The sequence below is a fragment of the Carassius gibelio genome, chromosome B18 (assembly GCF_023724105.1).
Source record: "Carassius gibelio isolate Cgi1373 ecotype wild population from Czech Republic chromosome B18, carGib1.2-hapl.c, whole genome shotgun sequence".
Taxonomy (NCBI): Eukaryota; Metazoa; Chordata; class Actinopteri; order Cypriniformes; family Cyprinidae; genus Carassius; species Carassius gibelio.
In genome coordinates this window covers 11,189,407-11,213,967 of record NC_068413.1, presented here as the reverse complement: position 1 = coordinate 11,213,967, position 24,561 = coordinate 11,189,407, and the positions used below count along the sequence as shown (strand labels likewise).

Below are 24,561 nucleotides of genomic sequence, written 5' to 3'. Positions count from 1 at the left end.
AAAGCTCAGTGATCTCATTCTCCGCTTCACTAGAATGCTGCTGATTCTCTCCGTCCCGATGTAACCCTTGCTTTAAAGAGAGCCTCTGTAGAAGCTGACAATAGCATATCACTGCAGGCTACTTTTCTCTGTATTCCCTTAAAATAAGAGTAGGGGGAAACTGGCTTAATTCGTACGTCTTTGATATGGAGATCCAAAGCTGACCTCCTGTTTAAGCGCTTCAAAGAAAGAAATTAACTGCCAGAAAACATAATCCATCTGAATATGTGCAAACTTTAGACTGGCGGGAGGTATGGTGAGAGCCGCGTCACAGCTTTGTGCTCGGCCGTTCACTTGCGAGGACTTGCGAGTTGGTGTTATTGTTGCTAATTTGTTATTATTCATCGTAATGGCTTTTGTAACCTAAAGCTGATCGTATTATGCTTGTAGTCATCAGATTCTTTTGGGTTTAGAGAGTTTATTGGCATTACCTCGTAGTGAGATCATAATGATATGTCGCTTGTATAAACTATTCGATTTAGATTACATCCAGCACTGTGGTGATCTCCCTGCCCCCGTAGCCCGTGTCCCAGCAGGGGATGGCGGTAAACTGATATAGCTAGCCTCCATTGTGTGTAAACTGACACTGAATTGTCTTCAGGATTGGAGACCTGAGGTCAGGAGAGGGCAAGGAGGTAACTGTCATGCATGAAGGACGCATTATACCATCGACTCACATGGATCAAAGGCTCAGATCAGACTTGAACTGCTATACCGCAGCCGAGTGTGTAAAGTAGCACTTCAGGCTTTGAGGATGTGAACATCCTGGTCCATCCACTTCCATCCTCTCTGCTGTTTTGGGACAAACAGAGTTAATAGGGTGTGTCTGAGACATTTGACAACAGTTCTTCAGGGGAATCAGCCGGTCCGGGAAAGAGGATACCTACAACTACCGCAGTAGCCGTATACATAACAGAGCACACAATGGAGAGTGTTTGACTCGGGCAGGATTTTGACTCATTTCCCGCGCTGAATGAAAAGATGTAGCGTCAGCTCTTGTATTTTCAGTCATGGGAATTCACTTTTATGAAGCGCTTGGGGAAACCTGGTGTGCCTTTATGTGGTATTTCTCTTTCGGTTTTAAACGCAGGGGCACATACATTAAAGTGACACCATTCTCACCAGCATCTAGGGCTGTTACCTTTAGTTCGAAAATCGAAAATTACCTTTAGTTCGAAAATTTCAATGTTAAGTCAATGTAAAGATGCATTTCCGCACATCTGGAGGTCTCGCGGCGCGTAAACGCGAATTTGCCTCATTCGCGCATCTAGTTACAGGAGATTCTGAGTTATGAAAAGGACCATTGCAAGCTGACAGACCTGTCCCTGGGACATAAGTGCGGTCGGAGCACGTCTTCTCAACAGCTGGACATACAGTGAATAAAAAACGCTTTGCTCTGGCCCCCAAAATGTTGATCGACTTGTTTTCCAGTCCAATAAATTAATGGTCCTAGCTTTTTGGTGCATTTCCTAGTGCTGCCTAGTGCTGCCTAGTGCCGGCTAGCCTAAGTGTCGGTTACGTTCAATAAAAAAAACACACATGGCCTGTTCTCAAGTCCATTTTAAGTTTAATTTTTTTTAACAGTTGTTTGAAATGGATTGAATCATTATTTAAAATAAACTTGGAGATTTTTGAATTGCCTAAATCATAAATGCAGCTGGGTTGAAGCCTGCAGTGATGTTTTTCTTTTGTTATGGCAGCCGTCCACTCTGCATATACATTTTTTTCGAGAATGTTGCACTCCTGTTGCTGTTCTACACGAAACTTAATGCCAATAAATAAGAATTATTGCTGACTTGTGCGTTTCCAGCGCTCTCTTTGCATTCGTCTGTTATTTGACGTTGAAAAAGGAAACTTTTTTTTAGACATGGAAAATAGATTTTACGATCGATTCAATTAACACTTATGTCTTAAAAATCGAAAATGATTTTTTCACAAAAGTGACAGCCCTACCAGCATCTGACAATGATTTTAAGAGTTACTAGTAGGGCTGCACAATAAATCGCATGTGATATTTAATGCACATCTTGTCAATAAATCCAGTTCTGTAATCAGCGCTAAATTTCCATCACCTGGACACTTTCACATGGAGCAGAATTAACTACACAGAGCCGTTGTTCACTGAGAAGCTGTGCAAAACATCCGCAAAATATGATCATGGTTTTGCGCAACTTGTCAGTAAACAACGACTCTGAGTTGATAATTCTGCTCCATGTGAAAGCGCGCGGGTGATGGAGATTTACCGCTGATTACATAACGGGCTTTACTGACAAGATGTGCATTAAATGTAGCATGCAATTTATCATGCAGCCCTAGTTACTAGCAGGCATCACAGCAACGTGCCAGTCAGGTGAGCATCACCTGTATTTTAGACAATGGTTATTTGTTGTCAACACATTACTCTTTCAGGAAATGTCTAAAAAAAAAGTCTTCTAAGTCATAGTTTCTGTGGTCACTGTCCATAAATCATTAGAGATTTAACTTGACACGCTAAAGAAACTTTTGTGAGGATGTATGGTTAAGTTAATTTAACTTAAGTTAAGTTTGAACCTACACAAAAATAAGAAATAGTTACACATTTTAAAAGTTTGTATAATGTAGACTGATATTAAAAGTGTAGCTTAACACAAAATTCTTAGTGTGGCCAAAACACAGACATTATCCTGACAGACCCAGACTTAGGTCAGAGGTGAAAAGTCACCCCATTGTCTAGTCATGTTTCATTCCCCATCACTGTAATGACCTTTAGATGGAGACATCAGTAAATGGAGGACTTGTGATACCTCTGCAATGTCACTGGCAATATGGTGAGATGGTTATCAAAAACGGCCTCTTTTGGCCACCCTTGGCCTCTGACACGGCCCCTTGTCATGTGAAGGGACAAATGGTTTCATTTTTGCCCTTTGCAGAATTTAGCTGGAGGACAGGATGATGAGACCTTCAAAAGATGAGGCCAATGTGTCACTCAGAGGCATTTCGAATGTGTGGATTTATTTTAAAACTGTAATTAGTGTAACATCAGCTGTAGATAGAATGAGAAATCATTTGGGGAAAAATATTTAATTAGCAGTGGCTGGTTAGAAAAGATTCCGTAAAGACCATTTTGATTAACCTTTTTCAATACCAAATGCATTCAAATGAAAAAAAAAAATTTTTTATTTTGCTTTTACCTTTTTTTTCTTTACAGTTCTATATCACTAGTATTCGACCGAGCTGATTGTTTTATTTTATTAGCTAACTGTTTACATTTAAGAAATGTAGCATTCACAATCTTTTTAAATGAGGATGATTTATGGTTCATGAAAGGCGTTTACTAATGAAACCACACAGGGAGCGGTTCTTTTGGTCATCTCTCTGGCCCAGTGGTGGCCAATTTAAGTCACCTGATCAAAAGCATGTTTACCCTATTGGTGACCTCAAAGGTCAGGTAATCAATACATATGATTGAGCGGCCCACTGTGATTTGGCCATTTTAAATGACACCCCCTCATTTTTTATCTAGGCAGGTGGCCTGTGTGAAAGACCAGCACAGATCTATCATCAGCAACAAAAAGTCTGCATGTTGTACCACACATTTTGTACATTTGTGATCTTGAGCTAAAGAGAAATTCCAATCTATTAGGACTCACACATTTCCTGTTCATATTTCTACATTGGCACTGTATATGCAGTGTATATATATGTGTATATATATGTATGCATGAATGCAAATGTAAAACATAATACTAAATATATATAGTATACATGTATAATGATGCTGGAGTGTTGCAGTGTTACTTTGCATTATGTTTTACATAAATCCATTGGCCTTCTAAAAGAGGCCCATTCATTCATACGCCTCTGCCACACACACATAACCAGATGCCATTATAATGATTTTTATCTACTTGAGGGATAACAGTGGGTGTTCCAGTCCCATCCCTTTTATGCAGGTATAATTACTCTGACCAAGTCAAAACCTCTGTCTTAACCCACCGATGCCCCTACATTGCAGTGGGCTGCCATTTAGAACATCAAGGAGAATGCTATCATCACTGGGCTAACCTCACAGTCCCCTGCATTGTACAGGAACCCTGCTAACAGCCAGAATCCCCTGAGTCAGTCTACCTCCTGCCCATTGCTGAGCTCTGCTGTTCCGCTGCACCGCTGCTCCACGTACCCATTAACCACTATTACCAGCTCAGGCCATTTCATGGTCAAAGAGCATTTCAGTGCTAGTGTTTCTCGGGTTCCCTGGGGCTATGAAATCACCCAAGTGTCTTTAAAGCATGTGCATGCTAAAGCTACATTCTCAGTTTTTTGCACTCTGACTCTGCATGATCAATAGCGTCACTCTAGTATGAACTGCACACTTTGTGCTCGTGCACACAGAGGGGGAATGTACACAGTGTATATACATTTGCTTCAGTCTAGTCTAGGATCTAGGATGTTATTCACAGCTCTCAAACATGATCTTTCAGAGCAGCATAGTTCAACAGGCGGCATGCAACCGCATGCTGCCCTCAAACCATTTTCCGTGGCCTGTGTGATGTTTGTCATTGTGCCAACCGCAATTGTAGTAACTGCTAACATGCCTCCTTACCCTGGTCAAAAAATGTTAGTTGAAGTTAAGACAACTGTGATACTCCACAAAATGAGAAGATGGATGCATCTTGTGTCAAAGTCTCTGGAAAAGGCGATTTTAACTTTTTTGTTTAGGTCTGCTGAGTACAATTTCTCACTCATTCAAAAAATAAATAAATAAATAAATACAAATGTCTTCACTTATGAGCTGATGAGTTGAATCGTGTGTTTGAGTAGGGAGACATCTAAAATGTGCATTGTTGAGGGTTCTCTAGGATCAGGATTGGGAACCACTGGTATAATTGATTGAGTATACAATTACTGGAATTTTACTATGTATTCAATTGTGTGGGGAAAAAAAAGGATTTTTTTGGAATGCAGGCATATCACTTATTAATTAAAAACCATAAAATATTTCAAAACCATTTTTAAAATAAAGTGAAATTTGGTTTACGTTGAAGTGCTTAACCTTAAAACCTAACTAGATATCAATAAAATCCAATATAGACTAATTTTGAAAAAAATAAAACAAGGAAACAAATTAGAACATTGGTCTAGAGTTGAACTAAAAGGAGTTGATAAATGGATAGAAGGTGGCTACAATTTAATAAGCTGTGATATCTATTTTCATACACCTTTTTTTTTTTTTTTTTTTTTTTTTATTCTGTGCAACAGATTTGTTGAGCTGACTTGAAGTATGGATGTTGTAAATGGTATGGCCTATGGTGTGGAACTCCAAAAATGTTTTTAATGTTTTATAATTATACAGCTCTATTTATTTGAAATGCAATCATGCAATGATTACGGAATAAGGATTTGCAAGTACAATTAGGAATATATATATATATATATATATATATATATATGGCTTGAACATAAATGTTTTTTCATAAAAAAAGACCGTAGAGAGAAAATGCAGCAATATTCCACCTTTCCTGGGCAGGAAATTATATCATGACACTTTTATTTGCCATCTACAGAAAGCATTAGTCATTTGTAACCCATTGGTATTCCAGGCCCCTCTAAATAATGATATAAAGGTGTTAAGTGTGTAATGATGTTATGTGAATACTGAAAGCTGATATTTAGGCTTAGGTGGCTTCATAATTGGTTCCAAATGCAAACATTCAGGCCTCTTTTGGAACCTACCCCCAGTTTTCCCCTAGCAAGATTACCCAATCACAAATCAGAACATCTGGAACACCTCAGAAATAAAGTAATCAAAATCAACGTCAAGCTGCTCTATGAAGTTTATTCCCCAGAGTGAGCAATCTGGCTCAAATCCTATAGCAGTTTTCTATGCTATATGATCATTTATTTCAGCATGCATCTGTCTTCGGTGAATCTAGTGCTTGGCTCAAAAGTTCTACGAATTCAGATTGACGGTGCGCTGTGACAGTTTCCTTGCTGGGTTATCATAACTCTGGATGTCTTTCTTTTTTTCCCTACTGGAGCTGTTCTGCACAGCCAGATATGTTGTAAAAAAGTTGTAATTGATCGCTGTTATCTCTGAGCTCCTCTCTTTTCCCTTCAGGCAAGTTCTCTCGCTTTCCATATTGCTCCTGCCTGAGCTGTCCTCTGGTTTATATGCAACTGTGATATATTCACAGAAGAGAGAAAGGAGGGGAAAATTCTGGCTGATTGAGGCTGGCATGCCGGTGAAATTCTGTAGTGTTTCTGATGGAGAGGGAAAGGGAGGCAGTGGCGGTGGAGGTTGTGGGTGGGGGGTAAACCCACCCACTGTCAAAATGCACACAAACTTAACAGCCCATGGAGCACTGACAGTCACCACAGCTGTACATTTTACGCTATGTGAAGCCCAATAATTAGCACCCAGATTTAAGCGAGGGAAGGAGGGAGAGAGAGAGAAAAAAATCAGTGCCAAATATGCACACATACATGCTTCCATCCATTACAGTGCTCACCACAGGCTGTCGTCCATGGCTGTACCCCATCCACAGCTCCCTCCCTCTGTTAGTCTCTCTCTCTTTCTCTCTGCGAGAGGAAAGAGCCAGGCACTGATTTCATATGATTTGTGTCACTGTTACAGTTGTCAGCTTGAAGCTGTCAGAAAAGAGCCGCGTTCTTCCTGTGCGAATGCAAACATGCCAGTCCTGCCTCATACGAGACACTTGGATGGCAGGCTAGGAATATCTCAGCATGTGCTTTTCTTCCTCTGTAACCAGACAGCTGTTGGGGTCTGGAAATATATTGTTCAAAGACAATAGTTGAATATTTGATGTGTTGAGCTGTGCCTAAACTATAAAGACGGATTGAAAAGGCTTCCTCGGAGCAAAACACATTTCGTAAGAAAGGCACAAGACATGAGCGAAGATTATCCAAAATGCACATTTAAAGGAACAAACGATAACACGTTTTTCTCTGCGTGCTATTATCAGTAAAATTCCCAGCACAGACCCATTGAGAGTTTAGTCGTTAAGCTAAGGCAACGATATTCGAATAAAATGTCAGTCTGGGCTTAGATCCATAGAGTACTGACGTTGAGACTGCGCTTGTGTATTTTGTCCTACAGGCAACTATGGCAGGACGAATCAGTAGGCCTCAGGACAAAACTCGCTGTCACAGGAGATGGAGAGCCTGGCCAAGCACATTGACTGATTGTTAGCATTAGCGACTGTGAGTGTGATTAATATGCTAGCTCCTGCTGTAACTCTTCAGGAAAAAAAGAGTGAGGGAGAGGGAGAGGCAGACCGAGATGCGTGTTGCTTAAAAACTAAACAGAGGTGACTATATATCGCCCTCTATTTTAAAGCCGAGAGTGCCTAGATGGGGCATGCGGGCTGCTGAGGCAGAATGAATGGCTGTGTGATTCCAGGTGCGAGTACATTAATTTTTCAAGCCTAAATAAGACTGACTATGTAAGCAGGCCTTAATGAGCTTGTTGTGTGGGTTGCTGAGAGAGACAGAGACTGAGACTATGTTTCAGAGCTGCTCACACATAATTGCTACACTATGATGATGATTTTTTTTTTTTTTAGTTTTCGAAGCCCCCAGCATCTGCTTGATTGTTACAACTCACAATGCCAGTCCCCTGCTAACACACAATGCTCCTTAAACAGTGAGAGCTGTACTCAGCCACAAGCTGTTGTGCCATCCCGTAGACAATAACTCAGATGCAATAATCCCTGCAGTGATGTATTAAAATAAACTTGTTTTAAAATAAGTTTTTAATTATCTGCGATGCTGTAGCGCAGTTCTTAAAACTGGACAAAAACATGCTGATTACCTATACAAATTAATATATATATATATATATATATATATATATATATATATATATATATATATATATATATATATATATATATATATATATAAAATCTTTTGTTTTGGGTATTTGAGAAACTCTGAGTGATGCAAATGAATGTTGGCCACTAGTCCCATAAGAAATAAACTTGATTTAGCTGTAGTAAATCCTGCAAGCAATTGGATAGTTAACATGAGTTACTTTTGGGGAAGCTGACAACTCCTATAATGTGGTACCTAATAATTTTTTTTTTTTGCTAATAATTTGGTTTATAGATGATTCGATGGATAGATGGGTAGATGGATAGATAGATGGAAAGATAGACAGACAGAGGTGTGGATAGACAGAATTAAATTATTATGTATGCATATTATTATTATTTTATTTATTAATAAAAAAATATTTGTCACACCACGGGACAACTTAAAATAAACTAGTAAAGACAAAAAAATTAAGGGAATATTTCAACCAAAAATCTTGATTTTTATTTTTTTTTAATCATCATTCACTCTCATCAATCACACACACACAGTTTAAATATCAGATAGAATGATTTTGAATGTTTTTTTTGTTGTTGTTATAGGAGTTTCTTATTTATTCGATAAGCTTTATTTATTTGATCCAAAAATACAGGGGAAAAAATAATATTGTGAAATATTATTATGACGTAAAATAATGTTTTTCTATTTTAATGCATGTGTGATGCAAAGCTGAATTTTCAGCGTCATTCTTCAGTGTCTCACAATCCTTCAGAAAACATTCTAATATGCTGATTTATTATCAGTACTTGAACTGTTGTGCTGCTCTAAAAGTTAAAAAGAATAGCATTTATTTCAAATAGAAATGTTTTCTAACAACATACACTACAGTTCAAAAGTTTGGGGTCAGTAATTTTTTTTTTTATATTATATATTTGTATTCAGCAAGAATGTGTTAAATTGTTAAGAAGTGATAGCAAAGATTTATATTTTTAGAAAATATTTATATTTTTAATAAAAGTTGTTGTTGTTGTTGTTGTTTTACTTTTTATTCATCAAAGAATCCTGAACGAAAGTATTGCAGTTCCCAAAAATATATTTGGCAGCACAACTGTTGCCAACATTGATAGTTCTATATAGTACAGACCAAAAGTTTGGACACACCTTCGCATTCAAAGAGTTTTCTTTATTTTATGAAAATTGTAGATTCACGCTGAAGGCATCAAAACTATGAATTAACACATGTGGAATTATATATGGAATTATATACATAACAAAAAAGTGTGAAACAACTGAAAATATGTAATATTCTAGGTTCTTCAAGGTAGCCACCTTTTGCTTTGATTACTGCTTTGCAAACTCTTGGCATTCTCTTGATGAAGAGAGGTAGTCAAGAGGTAGTCACCTGAAACGGTCTTCCAACAGTCTTGAAGGAGTTCCCCGAGAGATGCTTAGCACTTGTTGGCCCTTTTGCCTTCTGTCTGTGGTCCAGCTTACCCCTAAACCATCTCGATTGGGTTCAGGTCCGGTGACTGTGGAGGCCAGGTCATCTGGCGCAGCACCCCATCACTCTCCTTCTTGGTCAAATAGCCCTTGATCCCTTCAGTGTGACTCTACAATTTTCATAGTCATGAAAATAAAGAAAACTTTTTGAATGAGAAGGTGTGTCCAAACTTTTGGTCTGTGTGTATATATATATATATATATATATATTTATGTGTGTGTGTGTGTGTGTGTGTGTGTGTGTCGACTAGTCGCTAATAATGTCATTAATGGACTAATAAGCCTGCACCTGGAGGTGAGACTCAAACCCCTTGTTTACAGCTATGGCATGTGAAACAGCGCTGCCCACGTGGCTGTTGCTCCTATAACAGATAATTTGTATCAGTTCTTTTGTCTGTGGGTCGTTATATTTCTCACAGATTTCTGCTCGTTCTAAATCTGATATAGATAAAGTAGCACAGTAAAGATTACATTTATAAGAATGCATTAGTGAGAGCAATTGCGTGTGTAAACTAATTGGGTAGCACTTTATTTTACAGTCCTGTTACTCATGTACATACCATGTATTTATTATAGTAAATACAATAACAATGTAATAACTAGGTACTAACCCTGAACCTACCCCTAAACCTAACTCTACCCAATGTAGTTACCTTTTATTACCAGAACTTTCTTAGATAAATACACTGTAAGTACACTATAAGTACTATAAGTACATGTTAGTACACGTACTGTAAAATAAAGTGCAACCACTAATTGTACCTAGCAGAGTCTCTCTACTAGTAGTGAAGCTATGGGATTAGTTAAGAAATATATGCAAGAACTTTTCTAAGCTATTTTATTCAGAAATCACAGAACTGTGTTGACAATAAATTTCCATGCTGAATGATTCTGTGCGTGCAATGCCGCGATCTGCGAGTGATGTGCTAGCTACTGTCTTGTTAGCAGCGCATTAGATTAGAATGGCGATTAAGTTATCTGTACAATATGCTGTTTAAAACATGCATTCTCCAGCTCAATTTCGAGCATCCAGTAATATAATCACAGGTATTGTGGAGTGCTTTTAGGGTATGCATTTATTTGTCATTTTAACTGTTTGGAAACAGAGCGTAAATGTGGAAGTCATTCATTCTTATCCTGTTGCGCCCTCTATAGTACCAGCAACTAGTTGATGTCAAGCTTAAATCGTCGTGGCAGAGCATTAAATTTGACTTGTCGGTTAGTTGGTGCATGTCCTAATATATAAACACACCCTGTATGTGTGAATGCATGCACAATACAAAACAAGTAACATTTTATTAATATTTAACTATATTTTGAAAATACGTTTGAACGTTTTGTACACCATCATGACACGGAATGAGAAACTGTGAGTTTTTAAATATGCACAGGGTAGCTTTACCTGCTTTAACCCATTTGGGCACATCACCAGCACTAAGTGACTTCGGCCTTTCACCTTAAAGTCAAAATAATGAAATAGCCCTTTTACATTGAATAAGCCAGATTGATTGCACTTTACAAACACGTGTCATCATTACAGCTTCGAGTACTGATGCACTGTTGAGTCTGTTCACAGCCATGAATGATTCAGCAGAACAAAGGCATCCATGATGACACACATTTCGTTTGAGATTTTTCATCCAGCCAGCTTGTTCTCCCAGCATCTGCGGTGGGTTCATCTGTGTGCCACCGATCCAAGGTTCAACACCTCCCCAGTCAACCCTTCGGAGGAAAGAGGCCTGCCAGAATGAGGAATGATGCTGTGGTGCCGTGATTATTAGGATTAATTGTCTTTTAGTAGTGTGTCAGAGCATGTTGGCCATAGCAGAGGCAGTCACAGATAATGAGGGCCGTTGTGGGGGCTTATTGTTTTCTCTTAAACCACACTTCAACAGAGGCATGTTTTAAAAGCCCTGTCAATGCCGCTGAAATTGCACTCCTTCGACTTTGCAGTCAGTGCCAAAGAAAAACAAGCCTGTGAATATGACTGTGGGCTGTAGAAGCACAGTCATTCTCAAATGTGTAAGCATACATGCATAACTTAAGGGATCACTGGTAGTTTAAGGTGATGCCATAACTATAATTTTGAAATGGCTTTCCTGCCGCCCACCCCCCATCCGAACACCTGGCACAGTCGTGGCAGCCATGAGATAACGTGACCTCTGCAGTTCAATACGTTCTTCTTGACCTCCTACACGTCATCATCCTTGATTATCTTAACAGCCTGATCCCTTATGCGCCAGGCTTTGATCGCCCATGAAGTCGAATCTTGACAGAGATTCATGAGCGACAGAGTGAAATATTTCATCGTCTTTTGTCCAGGATTGCTCAGGAGGGATTATAGGGGTTTTACAGTCACGGCTCTTATGCTCCACATAACAGTGTGCACCTGGACTGTTCAAACAAACATAAATGAGGAATTCGTGTAGATGGACTCATGAGTTACGTTTATGCTGTTTTCAGGCCCTTGTCGTTATTATGTCACATGTGAAATTTAGCATGTTACTTATTCTGTATTATTCTGTAAACTTTTTTATTTGTATTTTTTATTTTACCAACCAGTTGTTCTTTCATCATAGATTCTCATGACAGTACATATCATTGACCCTTTTAACAGCCTGTCCAAGTGAATCCACTGTAGTTTAGCACCTTGTTCTCAAAGTCAAATGGATGTTTTCTGAGGAAAGTTACGAATAGATGCTCCACTGCAAACAAAGCATCCAAACAGCTGTCACTTCCAGGGCTGTTCATTCATCATTATATGCAGGGAATAGCCCCTGAAAACCTCTATTACCTCTCTGTACTCTGCGCAAGTGCAGGACTGATAACAGATGAGGCCGGGCCTCGTGTAAAATTAAATTGCTTTTTTTTTTTTATACTGGTTGCAATTAATGGTGGTAAAAGGCAGTGCAATCCCACTGCTTTTTAGGTATGTCTCCTATCATCCCCTCCAGGGATGGCCCTATCAAATGAAGGCTCCTGCGTCCAGACTAGTAATTTGGATCTGTTCTTGTTCCCAGAGACCTTTTCGGTAACTTTGGAAGAAAAACTTTAAACAAGATGAGGAAATGTCCGTCATTTTGTTGCTTTTAATTTTGCACCTGATTAAGCAGGTCTGCTTGACACTTGTCAAAACACAACTTTAGGGGGTAAGTGTACAAAGCACTTAGTGGGGTATATGTGATTAGGGCCTAAAATCAAGGTTTTTTAAAATAATTAGCTGTAGGACATTTAAAGTCTCCGATATGATTTCTCTGCAGCTGATGTTGTTCATGTTAATTTGATTTCGAGTGATCGCTCTCTGTGTCTGGCTGTTCAATTAAACTAGTCTTCTAGAATCTAGATTGACGGCTCTTTAACATGACGGCGCTACATTACAGCAATTTACTCAGTGTTGTTTTTTCCCCCTTAGACATTATACTGTATTACTGAATTATTTGCTTCGTTCTGAGTGCTTTACTTGAGATCTTTTCATTTGAACTGAATAGAGTTTTTAGCGTAAATGTAATTTGTATGCAGTTGGACTGTACGATTCAAGGCTAAAGTAAATATCCTTATGGCTATTTCTGTCCATATTATGCTATTTAAGCAGTTCGCAGTTATTCTGCTTTTGGAATCCACTCCAAAATGTAGTGTTCCCTCAGGTCAGTTGATCTAACACTGACACTTAATGAAGGCAGCGAACATGAACAAATCAGAGACTGTTTTTCTCTCTCAGGCTTTAAAAGGGATGTCAAGGATGCAGGCTTCCCCCGTCCAACTCTACCCTGCAGTGGAACTACATGCTCCCTATTCTAAAGAGCAGTTCAAATGCCAAACTGTGCTTTTCTGAGACATATTGCCCACACCATGTGGTAACATCACTGTTTGTGTGTATGCATGTTTGCGCTTATACGGTGGGCTGGTGTCAGCACAACAGATAGTCACGAACCTAGAGGATTCGGTTTACCATTTCAAAGACGCCTGTTTTTTTTCTAAAGTTTACACACACACACTCACAAGCGCACTCCCACATGCTGCTTCCTCGGTTTATCGACGTGCAACGTGGGCTGCCGAGGCTGGCGCGAACAGATGGGAGGAACAAACCAGCGCAAAATAAAGTTAAACTAGAACAAAATGACTGCACGAGCACTGCGGCCGCCCTTTGTTTGCCAGGAAGGTGATCCTCAGCATCTGGGGTTGATGGAACGCATGATTAAAATTACCAGAGGGAATGATTAATATCTTCTTAAAGCGCAAACTTCCAGCTTATCAATCATCTCATTACACCGCAAAAGTTAATTGTCTGCGGGGAGGGTGGGGGTCCCTGAACCATGAAAAAGTGTCCCGCCCCTCGACATGTTTACTTACAACAGGACAGAACTGGGAACTCAACTTGTTTATCTGTGAGAGAGTCCACATCAGGCTCAGGGGTACGGCACATTTAATCACTCTGTGTGTTTTTATGTCACTCAAATGTTGAGGTAACATAATGGTCTGCATGTAAAAGCATCTTCTTGTGTTCTGTAATTTACTCTACTGCAATATTAGCTGGTCATACAGAACGTTTTTGTGAACGTTGCTTTTAAAAAAAAAAATTATGTAAATGCACTAGTCAAACTTTTGACTCCTGCGCTTTTTTTTTTTTTTCATCATGCGTGTCTTTCTAAAAATGTGGCACTCGAGTTAAAAGTTGTTAAACTTAATAAAAAGCAAAGCCTTTCTAGAGATTGCTTTTTTGCAGTCCACTGTGCTGTTTTTCATGTTCTCTGATATAATCATGCACTAAAAACTATTTTTCCCCCTTGCTTCCCTTCCCTGACACACCTTTCTAAAAACATGTAATTTAAGTTAAAAGATATTCTACTTTTAAAAAACAATATGTTTGTAACATTTCACTACTCAGGTTTTAATCACTTATTGAAAAATGCACTAGACAGACAAATGTTTTTTTTTTTTTTTTTTTTTCACTGCGCTGCGTTTCTGTGTAACCATATTCTAGACGGATGGGTTATACTGTTGTTTTCAGTGTTTATATATATATATATATATATATATATATATATATCTGCACATGACACACCTTTCCAAAAATGTGGTTTCAAGTTAAAAGTTAAACTTAAAAAAAAAAAGGAGGTAAGACCTTGCCTTTTTGAATTCACTTTTCTGCTTTTTCATTTTCGTCTATTAAAAATGTGTTAGAGGAACGTGTTTTACTGTTGCATTCGCATCTTGCGTCTTTAGCTGAATCTGGCACGACACTTCATTCAAAATGGAAAAGTTAAAAGTTCAGCTTAAAAAAAAAAAAAATCTGCTAGACCTTGCATATCTTTTCATTCCACTGCCTTCATTTTCACATTTTTGTCTGAATGACCCCTGCAGCTGCAGTGGCATAGAAGTTTCAAAGTGTTTATAAATGCTCTTGAATTAAAGGGATAGTTCACCCATATTTTCTCCCGCATGTTCATTCAAACCCGTTTGAATACATACAATGAATGTCATTGAGGTTGTTTTGCTCTGCATTGACTTTCAATGTGTGGACAGCAACAACTGAAACATTGTTCAAAGCATCTTCTTCAGTTCTCAACTTAAGAAAGTCAGTCATACAGGTTTGGAAGCGACTGTGTGTGAGTAAATGATGACAGAATTGGTGTTTGTGGCCGAAATATTCCTTTATATCTGCAGCTCTATAGGTGTATAATGAATGGAGATTGGCGGCGGATGAGACGGTTCTGGTGCCTCTGCCGGGGCTACGAAGGGGTCTCTCCTCACTCCGCGGCCTGGGGTGCCCTTGCCTCGCCTCCCTCCCCCTGGCTGCCGGTGTGTCCTCCTCTTTGCCCTCTCTGCTCCGCTGCGCTCGCTCCCGTCTCTCTCCCCCACTTCTCCCTGCGTGCCTGCGCTGCTTGAGCCAGCTGCTCCCACTTCATCTTCTGCAGCGTCACTAGCTAGGGTATTAATCATGTTTTTCGAGGGGGACACTCTGCTATTTATCTCTCTGACACTTCCAGCATTCGGAGCCCCGTTGCTGGGCACAGCCCATTGAGTAGTAAGATTACACATTACCGCGCTCCATTGCCTCTCCCTGCCCTCTCCATTGACTGGCTGTTCAACAGTGGCATTGCGCTCGCACCATTGGACATAATTTATGCCTTACATGTATGAAAAAGCCCATACCGGTCCTTTTTCTCTCTGCTCTCCCATCCTAACGTTTTAAGTTCCGCTTAAACGTAGCATGTGGGCCTGTAATTGTTGCTATCCGTCTGTGCCTGAACTACTGTACATCAGCGGGCACGCAGGCTATATCACCATTACTGTATGTTTACTCACAGTGATGGCACAGAGCAGGCAGCGAGAGATATGAGGCATCGAGCACGTTAGACGGTACTCACTTAGCGGCAGACTGCCAACACACGGTTGGCCTTTATACAAGCTGTTAGGTAGGTTCTGTCAGTTCAAGTCTGTCAAGTGTGCTTTCATACACCTAGAAGAACTAGGATCCTGCAGTACAGGACTTTGTGAGGTACTGTACTGCAGGCGATGTGACGTTCAGAAGGCCCCTTTGATTATCGCCATTACACTTTGTTACACTGCATTTGCTTGTGCATCCATGTATTTATAGCGTAGACCTCTTTTGGAGGGTTTTGGGAGGGGAAGAGCGTGTGAATATAATTTCATCCCTCGTTCTCACCGTAATGAATCTATACTTAGAGAATGCATGTCCTTCTGGTTGCAATTGTGTATTAATGATTTCAGCGTGTGGGAATTGAAGCATCTGTTAACTCCAATTACCTTGTGGTGACCTGCTTTCGTAGTCTGGATCCGTGCTGAACCGAACTGCTGCGAGAGTAAATAATTCATGTGTTTGAGATCTTTTAAGCACAATTTGCTGTTTGTGGTCTGTGAGGAGAAATAATTTAGAGAAAATGAAATATAATTAGCATTGAAGAAATATATGCACAGGTTGTGAAAGCATTCAATGTTGAGTGTTTCTCATGTTCTATCAATAGAGTCATGGGTTCGATTCCCAGGGCCTGGATGACAGGGTTTAGTTTTCTAGTTAGACACTATAAAATGTATTCTTGGATTTTTATTTTGTATTAATTTATTTGAATGTAACTTTTAATTCTACTTCCATGTATTCAAATTCAATTCAATTGGAGTTCTCAATTTATTTGAATTGTGTACTCTAATGAGCTGTAACTCTAATGCAGCTGATAAAATATGTACTTTGAACGCTAAGTCGCCTGAAATAAAAGCATCTGCCAAATGCATCTGCCAAAATTGTTTAAAAGTTTGGCGTTTATGAAAGAAGCCTCTTATGCTCCCCAAGGCTCAAAAATATAGGTAAAATAATGAAGATGAAAAAATTGAATAAAAGATGAAAAATTGAATACAAATTTTGAAATATTATTACAAACTAAAACAATAGTTTTATACCTTAATATATTTTTATCACAGACATAAATTAAATATGCACACTTCTGCTTATTTATATTAATCTTATTTTTTTTTAACTATTGTGGAAATAAAGCTATTTTGCAGGATACTTTGATGAATAGAACTTAAAAAAAAATTTACTATAAAAGTTTTTACTGTCACTTTTGATCAATTTAATTTAACTTTGCTAAATAAAGGTTTTAATTTCTTTAAAAACATTACTAATCAAAAATTAAGTTTTGATATATTTACGTAGGGCTGGGCTATAACTCGGTAACAATAATTATCAAAATTCCTTGATAAATCTATATGAAGAGTTTGATAAATGTTCGATATAAAGTTTTTGCACCAAAAGTGGAACGAAACAGCGCGACTCATTTGAAGTGAGTCACACGGACTGTTTATTTGCTTGGATCAAAGTTCAAACTGCCGCGCGGCGTGAGCTCACTAGAAAATAATAATTTACTTGGTCAAGCGAGCACTAAACAGTGCTGTGAGATCAAGTGCTTAAATTCAGTAATGAAAACAAATGACGCAGTGATTTAAACTAGTTTAAAGCCAAACAAGAGAAACACTGTGGATATAGGATAGGATATAGGATATAGGCTATTTTGCAGGATGCTTTGATGAATCTAACGTCAAAAAAACATAATGTTTTGTAACAATTTAAAAGTTTTTACAGTCATTTTTGATCAAATGAATTTAACTTTGCTAAATAAAGCTATTCATTTCTTTTAAAAAGTGTTTTGAACAGTAGTGCAAATGTGAAGTAGCTAACATCAACCTGTAACACTGTGAAATAACCAAGGTTAAAAAAAATAAAATAAATAAATAATAATTTTCAGTGGGGTCCTGGAAGTTGCACAGTTAGGACTGGTATGGTTGGCAGATGGCTGTGTTGGGCCAATGAGAGAAGCACATGGAATCATTTCAGGGTTGAACGAAAGAGTCTGTTCCTCATGTGGCTGGAAGAAAGAGGTGAACTTCTGAAAATCTGGTTTCACATTTCAAGTCAGAATAGTTTTTTATAAGCAAAAATGCATATTGTGTTTGGACTGCTCTGTCTTGCTCTCTCTGTCTTGACTCACACATGTAGGAGATTTACTTGTTATACTCTGCCTAGTATTTGGATGGAAAACGCGGATGCTTCCTTACCTATACCAGTTCCCCCTGGAGTCGACTCTGTGTTTCTGTTTTGTAGTCAGAAAATAGTTGAAAGATTATAGATGCACGTTCCTCACACTAATACCACCTGACATTCTGGAGGAACCCAAATCATTTCATGGTAATTTGACCTTCACTTATCTTGTAAATCTTTGTGAAAGGAGTGAGGGGGTGATAGGTGGTCATTAACAAGAGAGAAAACAGCCCGGGGCAGCTCAAGGGTTTAAGAGACCAGACTTTTTAACTCGACCCCCCTCTTTCTTTTCCTTTTCCTCTGCATCTACTCCCTCATGGCAGAGAAGTTGGAGCACAAAGTTACGGGAGATGTAAAAGAAGAGTAAAGCTTAGGAAAAGAACATTCTAGCCATCATATCAGCATGTGAGCATGCTGTATCACTTTCCAATCATAACTGTTTTCTTTGGCCTGGGGACTCCAATGGGCCTCCAGAGAAGTGATTACAGTCAAATAGAAAATCCAACCCATAAACTTTCTCTTTTTTTCCTTCCTCCCTCTCTTTCTTTTCCTCCCCCTTTTCTCCCTCTCTTGCCTTTCTCAGGGGACTCGTTGAAGGCACATATGGTTCAAATTCCTAGTGTGAAATAGGCCTAAACACCAATTATTTTATGGTACAAACACAGGGGAAAGATTTTCAAGCTTGTAACTTCTTACCATAGATTAGCCTTGCTTAAGTTTTCTTGTGCGTAAAAAGGGAAATAAAAAATATATTTTATTGCAGACTTTTATGTCTGAGTTATTTCAGTTCCCCTTTATTCCAGCCCTGTGCTTTTATAGTGCTGTGTCATTGCAGGCCCTCCCTAGCCATGGCTCTTCTAGCTTTGCAAGGCTAATCTAAAACAAGAAATAACCACATCAGTATGGACGGGGGTCACATGACTACTTTCATAGCCTGTAATTGGTTGATTTCTGAGGCCTGTGAAAGTTGAGCGGGGAGGTTTAAATAAGAGCATAATGCTAACTGTATGTTGCACTTTTTTTCATAGGTTGACTGGTCCTGCGACTAATAGTCAGGTGCGACTTATTTATCAAAATTAATTTGACATGAACCAAGAGAAAACATTACAGTCTACAGCCGCAAGAGGGCTATAGATGGTAATGTTTTCTCTTGGTACTAAATAAATGCGACTTATAGTCCAGTGCGACTTATATGATGCGACTTAAAGTCCGAAAAATACGGTATGACTGACTAAAGCATGTGTGAGGTCATACTGATCATGCACTGATCTTTTATGCTTTTCAATAACTTTTACCCCTGTATCACAGTTTAAATTGTGTTTGGATGAAGTTTTGTTAGATTTAAAATGGTAGATTTAAGGGTATAGTTCCCAAAATGAAAATTCTGTCAAGATTTACTCACCAAACCCATATGATTGACTTGCTTTTGTTGACCACAAAAGGATATATTATAAATATAAAATATCTATGATTTCTGCAAAGTAGCAGCCATAACTGACTCTGGATCACAAAACCAGTCGTGGGGTAAATTTTTCCAATAGGATTTATACATTTACTGAATTAATAAGCTTTCTATTAATATATGGTTTGTTAGGATAGGACAATATTTGGCCCGGATACAACTATTTGAATATCTGGAATCTGAGGGTGTGAAAAAAATCTTATTATTGAGAAAATTGCATTTAAAGTTGTTCATATAAAGTTCTTGGCAACTCTTTTTGCTTATTTTTTACATTTATGTATTTAGCAGACGCTTTTATCCAAAGCGACTTACAGTGCATTACATAATTATTATTTTTTTTTACCAGTATTGTGTTTCCTGGGAAAAGAACCCATGACCTTTTGTACTGCTAATGCAATGCTCCATCACTGAACATTACTTTTTTTTTTTTTTTTTTTTTTTGATGAAAGTTTGCATTAAAGAAAAGTAGATTTTTGTTTGTATATGCTGTCAGTTATATCTCTTAGGGGGGAAAAAAATCGGAATTGGCAGATCACACTAACAAATAAATCGGAATCGGCCAAGAAAATTGTAATCTATGCATCTCTGATTCTTCTAAATTCTAAAAGTTCTAAAGCATAAAAAAGTTTAGGATTAAATAATTCAGTATTAAGCATTCCAGTATTATGCAAACATTAAGGAAAAGTGTTAAAGAGAAAACATTGTTTTTTTGTTTGTTTAATATTTCTTGTTTCAGCTTTTAAGCAAGATATTAAGATAAATAGTAGGTGGAATGACAATGTTTTTGTTACTGATAATAATAAGAAATGTAATCCACATATTGGAATTGAAAATTAAGCTTTACCTGAAATAAAGTACATTTGTAAAAGAAAATAAGATATTTTGTTTTGTAAATGCACATTTTGATATTTTATCTTTTTTCTTTTTTTTTTTACTGTATTTTGGTCAAATAAATGCAGTCTGGCTTCTACAATGTGAAGAATGTGATATATCTGAAATAATTATCTTCAATAGAAAGGTATTTAGCTGTCTGCATAGTTCAGTTGGTTTCATTAAACTGACACATTTAATCTTCCAATTTTAATCTTCAGAATGTGTCAAAACGTCTTGTCAAGTACAAATACAGTGGTGTTCTTGTGCACTTGCTACGGTTGCCTCGTGGTTATATATTTATATTATCTGTGAACATGGGCGTTTGGGGAAGATAGGCAGCACTGAAGCTGTGGTCATTCTCGGCTGATGTCTGCAGAGATGCCTCTCACATGAAAGCCCCTGACCTGCTCTCAAAAAGCTAAGAAATAGAGCCCAGAACAGCACTCTGATAACAAGGATCTGGCTTCAAACATTGACAAATGATAACATCAAATGCCCCTCTGTGTATGTGTTGAGTGTGTTTGTGCATGTCCTTGGACATGCCCTATCTGTAGGCCCTCCGCATTTTACCCTTTAATGATACTGTACATGGCCATGGCCACAATATCAGGACTTAGATGCACCTCTCTTTTGATGAACTGAAATTTTCAGCAGAAGAAAGGAGGCAACATTTTCTAGAGGAATTCTCTGAAGGCAGGAAGATGAAAAGGGCAGCAATGACTGTGTGCAGAGAACGGTCTCATAGTTACCCGAGCACGGATAGAAAGCTCCATTCTTCTGCTGCAATTTAGGACATCAGCGCCCCACAGGATCACAGTTGTTTTGAGTACTTTGAAAGAGACCATTGTTTGTTTAAGACACCTGTACCCGTTTTATGCACTTTGAAGCCCTTTCTTTTGGACATAAAGAATTTGGTGAGTGGTGTTTATATCATGGTGCAGCATCAACAGTACAAATCATTAAAGGAGTTTGCCCAAAAATGAAAATTCTGATGTTATTTACTAACCTTCATGGCCAAACCCTGCTTCAATCATTAAAATGATCCATAGAATTTTTGCTGTATGTTCCTTAGTCTTCTGAAGCCAACATCTGACACAGACCAAAATGTTTTCCTCCTCATTTAAAAACCCTCATGCCATCCCGGTTGTATGAACAGTTGTTCTTTTTTTGAGGAACACAAACAGAGAATTTGTCGAATTAGAATTATTTATTAAAAAGAACCCATCTCTGTGAGTCCATAAAATGAAAGTGGATAGTTACCTAGAAGTTGAGTCTTCAGAAACCGTGCAAGCAAACAAACCTGAAGGTGCAATATATGATCCCAGTTGATGAATCAATGAAGTAAAATATCAATTTTCATTTCTGGATGGAAAAGCCAAATCAGTCCGATTCGTAAATCAAGTAGCACACAAGTTGTATGGACCACGTTTTATTTTTAATTTTCTTTCATTTTGTAGCATACTGTATCAGCCCCAGCCCTTATTCACCTTCATCATAGTGCATTAAGTGTCCAGCACGTTAATTCATGTTTTGTTTAGTATATTGGTTTGGAATGACGGGTGTAAATTATGTTAAATGTTTGAGTGAACTATTTCTTTAAAGAACTATGCTATTTCTTTTTCAGGATGGTTTGTTTTGCCACAGACTATTATTCCACCACAGGCATATTCAACATGAAATTCTTTACATAGCTTAAACAGCAGTTATATGTAAATAGATAGGGAGATAATTTTCCTTCCCTATTGTGTTTTCACCTTTTTTCCCCTATTCTTTGTGATTATTATGCCTGAAAGTGTGCTTGTGTGCCAAAACACTAGGATCTCAAAGCAAAATCAGGGCAGCAATAATGCTTTAGCATGATGAGTCACCCCAATCTCACAAAGCTTCCTGGAGGATGAAGGGTTCCTCTGATACCAAATCTTCTGTTGATTCTGATCCTGGTGTGTAATGCATGACCCCTCTTTTCCCACCTCGCTGACACTCTCTTTTCTACTGCATCCGAGCCTCAGCTTGCAGGAAACGCGATTCCAAGCTTTTGCTAAATGATTTACTGTGTTAGTCTTTGAATTGAAGGAGCTAAAATGTAGATACCTGCATGAATACTTTTTCAATATCTCTTGAAATATATGAATGTGTGAACAAGTTGATACCTTGCCAGGAAACTGATGAAAATGTTAATGCTTGTGGATTTACAGTATGTGCTGTCCCCTTAGTTTGTCTGCCATTGAATGTAAGGTGGAGGTCATGTGCTGTGATATTTAACATACATTATGGAGTTTGCACAAAGGCTCCATAATCCAATTACTTTTCACCATTAATTAACAACACCGAACATCTGCATGCTTGATCAGTGTAATTGTTTAACAGGTTGTGTATAACACATTGCTCATTAAAATATCCGAACTGAAATTGCCTTTGACCATTTCCGATTTACAAAATGCTATAAAATGTTGTGTATTTATTATTTATGTGCCCAAATAAATAAATGTGACTTTTTTTTCTCTCATTATTATCAGTGTTGAAAACAGTTGTGCTGCTTAATATTTTTCGAAAACAGATTTTTGGATGAATAGAAATTTCTAAAGAACTGGATTTATTTGACATACATTATTTCACTGAAATCTAATGTTACAGTATAAATCTATTGTTACAGTATAAATGTTTTAACTGTCATTTTTGATCAACATGCATGCATCCTTGCTAAATAAAAGTATTGATTTATGTAAAAAAAAAAAAAAAAAATCTTAGCCCAAACATCTGAAAGGTAGGCTAATGTATATTTATTGTGATTGAGAGTTTGTCCTCAATGAAATGTCCTCAAATGGACATTTCAGCCTTTCCACAAACTATACTTTACTACTTCAAATTTGAACAGAACTCAAAATGAAAATATGCCTTTTCTTTTTGTCTTTACACAGTCCAAGCTGCAAGTTTCAAAAAGGATTCTTAAATGGGGGAGAATTCTAGTTAAAAAGAGGAAGGTGGAGAATTATCGATCCCTTATCCCGAAGGTGTCGGCCGTATGCAGATGTCCCAAAGGTGCAACAGAGAAGGGTAAATTAAGCCCTTAAATGTGCAACTGGCAATAATGAGCTATCATTACTCAAATTACAGCAAGCACTGATTGGGTTTAAAGTAATGAAGAAAACAACATGATCAATCATCATCAGGTCCTGAGAGCATTGGGGTGGTGGCCGAGCCCTGCACCCAAATTGCTGGAGCAGAGCTCCATCTTCAGGAGCCAGACTGGAGCGGATACAAGAGCCCTCCAGCATACGAACACATGTGAACATCCTTTATGAGATTACAGTCGAACCTCAGATGCTGCCCAGCACACAGAGATCATATCATATATGGCAGACTTCCACCTTTGTCATCTCACTAAGGCAAGTTTGTTATCTTCGGTTATTGTCATCAGTGCATTCTTGCCCTCAATAAGTGCATGGATCAGTCTTAAAAAAGTCTTCATTTGCTCAGTGTTTCTTTTTTTTCATACAATGAAGATCAAGGGTCACTAAAACTTTTTAGTTACCAGCATTCGTCATAATTTCTTCTGTATTACGCAAAGAAAAAAAAAAAGTAATAGTTTTGAAACAACATGAGGGTGAGTAAATGATGACCGAAGTTTACATATTTGGTGGAACTTTCCCTTTAAGAAAAAATAAGATTAATTCATTATCTCTAAAAGCTCTCTCTCGTCATTGTTACATGGAGATTGACTTGGTTTCGAGAAAGGATATATTAAATAGTAGCTTTTTTTAATCCAGGTTTTAGCGAATGACTATACAGCAATAGAACATGTACTACCTATTATCATTTTAATACTTCACCACACTTATTTCAATCTGGCTGCTGACAAAATGATTTCTTAAATAAGTAGTCTTAGGAAAGAGAAAGTCATTTATGCCACAGTTCACCAGCCGATAACTTCAAAAAGATAAGGGAGTCACATAATGGAGTGAATTTTAAGGCATATTGAGAGGAATATGGAGATGATGGCCAGCAAAATGCGTGTGGTGATTAAGTGGTTTTATAAAATGAATAATGTTGAGTTGAGTCTTTCTTTGTGTGGTTGCTGTAAAAAAAGTATTTGCCCATAAAGAGCTCATTAGATTTCTGTATGCGTGATTTGCGTGCATCATTATGATTTGAGAGAATTTGTACCTTTGTAACTTTCAAGCAGAGACTAATCAGCCTGGTTCATTGCAGTCTGAACATGGACGACTTGAACGTTTCGCCTCTACATTCTTTTGACGTTCTGGAACAAAGTTTTCTTGCAGATCCATTGGTGACCCGGCATTAGTGTGCATGAAGGCTTCTG

General features: G+C 38.1%; 1 long non-coding RNA gene across 1 annotated transcript in view; it reads left to right on the top strand.

The window, feature by feature from the left end:
• LOC127977772 (uncharacterized) overlaps nt 1-24,325 on the top strand; it is a 33,094-nt gene extending 8,769 nt beyond the window's left edge. Inside the window, exons 2-3 of the long non-coding RNA XR_008158356.1 lie at nt 23,159-23,294; nt 23,411-24,325. This is a non-coding gene — a long non-coding RNA (uncharacterized LOC127977772). The remainder of the gene's footprint in view (nt 1-23,158; nt 23,295-23,410) is intronic.
• The last annotated feature ends 236 nt before the right edge of the window (nt 24,326-24,561 follow it).